Below are 6,486 nucleotides of genomic sequence, written 5' to 3'. Positions count from 1 at the left end.
GGCTTGATTGATAGTCCTCTCTGCTCATGCGGATTACAAACTTCCACTATCTTTTGCGATGCCCATTATACGATAATCTCCGCACGACTTACTTCAATCCAATATCTCATTACATGTATAACCTTACAGAGAGAATGTTACTACTTGGAGATGTTGACCTTTCCTTCTAAGAAAATAGTGAAGTGTTCAGCTTTGTTCAAAAGTTTATCATAGCTACTAAACGTTTCTGATTTCTGATATGATACTAACATCACTTTGGAATTAAATCACGTGCTTGAGGACAAAATCATTTTATTATCCTGTTTATTCTTTCTTAGTCAATTTGAAGACATGCATAATCATTAAAGCTTTGATTAGGTTGAAAACCATCAAGAAATAATTAATCAGGCAGGCTCACCACCAACCCACTTGTCCCCCTTCCCTGCACACCCTCCTCCTCCTATAGATGAATAATCAGTAGACGAATCAAACTTACGGGTTTTATAATTTAATCAAATCTTTTTTTTCACATTTTGTTTTATTGCTGATCTTGTCCATCTGGATATTGTATATTTCAATTGAAGGGAAGTGGTTTAATAAGCTTTACAGCTTGTTTCCATATCCTGTTCAGTCTTGAAGTGATATTTGTTGTATTTTGTCTTGTCTGTATGAAACGAAATAGAGTTTATACTAATTATTCCAATATGAATAAATGAATTAACTATATCGATAATTTGAAATATTGATATAAAGTGTTTTTGATATCATTAAATATTTATTGATATCATTGATTTAAATGATTATTATCAATAATTCGAATTAGTGATATCAATAATTCAAATCAATGACATCAATTATTCGAATTAACGATATCAACAATTCGAATTAATAATATCATATTTTGTAGATAAATACTAAAACGACACCCCATAGATATATGGGTCGATGTTTAAGTCTTATGTGTACCAGTTGTCACTGTCACTGATCAGTATAATGTAACTTATACCGTTTTGACCAGTGGTCACCCTAAGGGCTTACCCCAGTCAAAGTATGATGGCAGTTAAGTAAATGATTTTTTTAAAGCTGAGTTTTCAACAAATAAATAAAATCTAAAATCTTAAATAAAAATATAGAGCTCTTGGCCATAAGAAATGTTCCCAGACTCAATTAACGACGAGGACGTGGTTCTACAATGAGTCGAACTAATTTTAGTAGGTAATAATTTTGAGTCAAAACTTATTGATGATCAAATGACAAAAATGTCTTATGTTCAATAATACACGTTTTTAAATTATGACGTTTCATTTTGTCAGCTTTATGTAATGCAAGACTTTCAGAAATCATTGATTTTATTTCTAAAATACACAAATATTCAATATTACATATGATAAGCCATTCCCATTTTTACCATTCCTAACATCATGAAAGTAGCCCTTTACATGTAAGTAGACAAGGATGTGGACCTGTTTAAGGAAAGGTGATCAATCATCTCCATCGAATTACAGACCTATATCCCTACTCTCTATAATTGGTAAAATTATGGAAAGATGTGTTTACAAATACGTATACAACTTTCTTCTTGAAAATTCTCTTCTATCACCACATCAGTCTGGCTTTAGAACTGGGGACTCGCCCAAAATCCAATTTCTCTCTATCATTCATGATATTACATCAGCGTTAGATATAGGCAAAGATATTCGTATGGTCTTCTGCGATATCAGCAAGGCCTTCGACAGAGTTTGGCACAGTGGTTTAGTTTTAAAATTATCTAGTTTTGGCATTTGTGGAAATTCATTGAAATGGTTTAAACATTACTTATCACACCGTACCCAGAGAACTGTTATAAATGGTAAAAAGTCAAATTGGCGTAATATATCAGCTAGTGTACCACAGGGATCAATTCTAGGCCCTTTGATGTTCTTGATTTATATTAACGATATAGTAAATGACATAGAGGCTATTATTAAACTATTCGCTGATGATACTTCACTGTACACATTTGTTGACACTCCAGGAACAAGTGCAGATCTTATTAATAGAGACCTCGTTAAAATTTATTCTCGGTCAAAGAGATGGCTAGTTGATTTTAATCCCCCCCCCCCCCCCCCCCCCCAAAAAAAAACAACAAAAAACAAAAACAAAAACAAAAAACAAAATTCATTTGAACAAGATGGCGGAGAACACAACCGATATAATTATAATTCATACCATTACACACATGTATATAACACACTCTCTAAAGCAAGCAAAATAACGAAACTTGACAAATACTATCTAACGCAAAATTCAGTTATTGAGTAGAGATATTCTTTGGACGAAGCATGCATTAGATATTTACTGAAATTTCTTAAAGTTTTAACATTTTTCTTGCATATAATTCAGTTAACTTGAATACAGAAGGGCGGCGATAAAAATACGTCTTGATGTATACACTTCTAAACTGGACATAATAATATAAAATGAGTTTCATCTTCAACTTCCCTTCTATTACATAATACACACAGTCTTTGGGCTCTGGGAATACCTTGGTACCTACCAGTTTCAACACTTAAAGCGTGTGCTTGTATCCTATACTTAGTAAGTACATTTCTAAATTTAAAAGACTTCGTGAGATACAACTGCAATTCAAATCGATCTACAATATGCTGATACAAAATACATTTAGAAGAATTTTCGAAATTGTTTCTCAACTCTTGGATAAAAATATCATGCACCCGTTGTGTGTATAACAGCAAAAAATGTTTTTCATTAGGAACACACTTGGACAACCAGACGTCATAGAATCCGAAACTACTAAGCTCATGCTTTACATGATACATGAGATTTTACATCTTGGCTTTGTTACGTTAATCTCTACAAGTTCATTATAACATGATTTTAAAACACAATTATCCGTGTTCAGAAGTTTAATCCAATATTTTAGAACAGAAATCTTGCGACTAATTTGTAAAGGGAAACGCCCAAGCTCAGAGTAGACCATGGAAGAATTGGCGGTCTTTTTTTTTTATATCAGAGACCTATATACTATAGTATATAGGTCTCTGTTTATATCAAGTACATTTTTTAAGAACAGTAAGTGTACTTTCTCTAACTGTGGTGCCGGACAACATCCCCAAACTTCACATCCATAGTTCAGTAAACATGAGATATATGTATCAAATAATGACAATTTGGTTTCACAATTTAACATGAATCTTTTCATTTTCCTGTTTAACAAGAAGTAAGCTTTTCTGTCTTGCATAGCAAAGTTATTCAAAGCAACAGTAAATTTACCATTATAATTAAAAATCAGACCAAGGTAACAAAATTGATCTACCAACTCAATTGGCATACCATTGTATGTCCAACGTTCAATAGGATAAATTCTTTTTTCTTTTCCTGAACACAACAATTTTAGTTTTATCCAGGTTTACCTCTAAATCCCATCGCGAAGAATACGAATGCAAAAAGTCTAGCATGTTTTGAAGGTCTTTTTTGAAGATGTTTTCTGAAAACAGGACAGTATCGTCAGCGTACATTAAAATGAACAGGTTAATCACCTGCAACTGATAACTTTGACAATTAGAATTAATTAATTCAGATTCCATAACAGTCAGTAGAAAAGGCGTACGTGTAGCTCATCCTCCGGTCTACATGAATAGCATTCCTATTAATGAAGTCAGTCTCCACAAACATCTCGATGTGTACATATTGGACAACGGCACATGGAAAGACCATGTTCATAATGTAATTGACAAAGCATCCTCTAAGCTTAATCCCCTAAGGAAATTTAAATTTTCTCTTGATCAGCAATCACTTCAAACTCTGTATTTTTCCTTCATTCGTCCAGTTTTAGAATACGCCGACATTGTGTGGGATAATCTTACAGTAGCCCAAACAAATATTTTAGAAAGTTTAAATTTAGAGGCCGCTAGAACTGCAACAGGAGGGACAAAGCTTTCGAGTAGATTTACGTTGTACAACGAAACGGGGTGGGACACTCTTGAAAAAAGACGTCAGACGCATAAACTTATACAGTTTCATAAAATTGTTCATAGTATTACAAGACATCCTCCGAAATAGAAATTCCGATGTACATACTCATGCTACTAGAGACGGAGAAAATTTTCGTCCTCTTCTTTGTCATACTTCTTTGTTTCAAAATTCTTTCTTTCCCTCTGTCTTAAAATGTTGGAACTCTCTTCCGTCTGATGTTAAAACGAAGCCATCAATGCGAAAACTTAAGAAACACTTGCATGGACCTTCCACCAAAGTACCATTATATTTCACCTCTGGAAGCAGACAAGGTCAGATCCTCCATGCGAGACTAAGAATGGAATGTAGCTCCCTCGAAATAGCCACCTTTACTCGAAAGGTCCACTATCTTTTGCGATGCTCACTATACATTAATCACCTCACGCCATACTTTAATCCGAACAATCAGTATCACTTAACTGAAAGGATGTTACTATTTGGAGATGAAAACCTCTCTTTCGAAGAAAATAAGGAATTGTTTACATGTATTAAAAAGTTTATAATTGATACTAAACGCTTTTGATTTCATACATAATATGTTCGTTACTTTCATCACTTTGGAAATTACTACCTCAGTTAACGAATCATTTGGTACCTTGTATTTTTTTCTTTCTTTTTTTTTTCTAAATGGAGAAATTATAATCATGAAAGATTTTGTATTGTTGATAATTAAGCTGGCAAGCCCACTGCACGTTCACCTATCCCCTCTTCCCTGCACACACCCTCTCCTTCTAGTAGACAATATTAAGGTTTACATATGACCACATCTTTTTTTCCCCCTCAGATTTCGTTTACTGCTGTCCATTTCAAAAATGTAAATTCCAATTGAAGGAGGTGGACTAGTATAAGCTTTCAAGCTTGTTTCCATATCCTGTTTCTGTTTGTTGATACAAAAATGCTGTCATATACCCTAACAAAGGAAACGAAATAAAGTTTACAGTAAGGATGTGGACAATGTTACATAATTGCACTATTGCAGTCTAGCCCTAATAACCTGTTAAGTGGTAAGCATGAGAATTAAAAAGGAAGGCTGTAGATGAAAACCGTTTATAGATAAGCACTAATGAACATCTATCATCCGAGCAGGGGCCGCGGTGGCCGAGTGGTTAAGGTGTCCCGACACTTTATCACTAGCCCTGCACCTCTGGGTTGCGAGTTCGAAACCTAAGTGGAGCAGTTGCCAGGTACTGACCGTGGGCCGGTGGTTTTTCTCCGGGTACTCCGGCTTTCCTCCACCTCTAAAACCTGGCACGTCCTTAAATGACCCTGGCTGTTAATAGGACGTTAAACAGAAAACAAACAAACATCATCCGAGCATTTAATACGCACAAGGCAGGCTGCTGATGAAAACCTCACTTGTCGGTCATTGTAACATTCAGTGATACCAAACAGTGCTGAATACAAAGATAAGTTAACACCTGTAGATATATTATAGGTTTCCAAATTTTTACAACCCCCCCCCCCCCCCTCCTTCCATTTGCTCCAATCACAGCCTATCATGTCTTCCTAGCAATGCTACAGTAAATAATATTTTTTTACCTTTTTCATCTAAAGACAACACGGAATTTGAAGAGAATCTGAAAGTGAGTTGTACTTAGTTTTGTAACATAAACAATTTCTGATGCCTGAACAGATGTTACCCGGTCACCTCTACCATTATGGTGCATTTGACAAGAAGGAAAATATGTTGGTTTGAACATAGTACTGTTTTCTATGATCCATCATCATTTTTGTTGGAGCTAGTAAAATATCCTGAAATACATATATTGTTGGAAACTGATTTTCTAGAGTTGAATTCACCCTTGCCATAGGTGTTTGTCGGTTCAATTAGCGGCCCATTTATCGAGCTTTAAGATACACAATTATTTTATGTTTTTAGTAAGAATGATAATTTAATATGTAATAACGTCCCGACTTGCATTTAACACTAAAACATTACACAAAATTTCTATAAGACACAGCTTTTCCGTTCAGGTCCACAAAACAGGTCCACTTGATCCCCATCAAAGTCAGGGCCGCCGTGTTTGTCGGTTCGATTAGTGACCCATTTATCGAGCTAAGAATACATCATCTACATTTTTTTTTTATAGAAATGGTATTTCAATATGTAATAACACCCCTTCTTGCATAAAACACTTAAAAGTTCGCATTTATAAGCGATAAACAGCTTTCAGGTACAGGGACTTGATAATTAGTTACAGTCTTCATGTATTTGGACCTTCCTAGTGTGTATAGCACATTTTGAGCGTCTCAAAATGTGCTATACACACTAGGGAAGGTCCAAATACATGTCTACAGACTGTAAATAATTATCAAGTCCCTGTGGTTTTTACCACATTTCGAGCCTTTGGCAGCTTTTTTTAATTTATGCTCAAATAATTGTCAGTTATATTTTGAATATCTAGCTATAGCACGGTTAGTCATAAAATACGTAGTTGTTCAGATTATGCTTTATTACCGAATTTTAGGAAAGACCAACATTAATATTGTCTA

The sequence above is a fragment of the Pecten maximus genome, chromosome 3, assembly GCF_902652985.1.
Source record: "Pecten maximus chromosome 3, xPecMax1.1, whole genome shotgun sequence".
Lineage (NCBI taxonomy): Eukaryota > Metazoa > Mollusca > Bivalvia > Pectinida > Pectinidae > Pecten > Pecten maximus.
The sequence above is the reverse complement of the archived record's forward strand: the minus strand, read 5'-3'. Positions refer to the sequence as shown.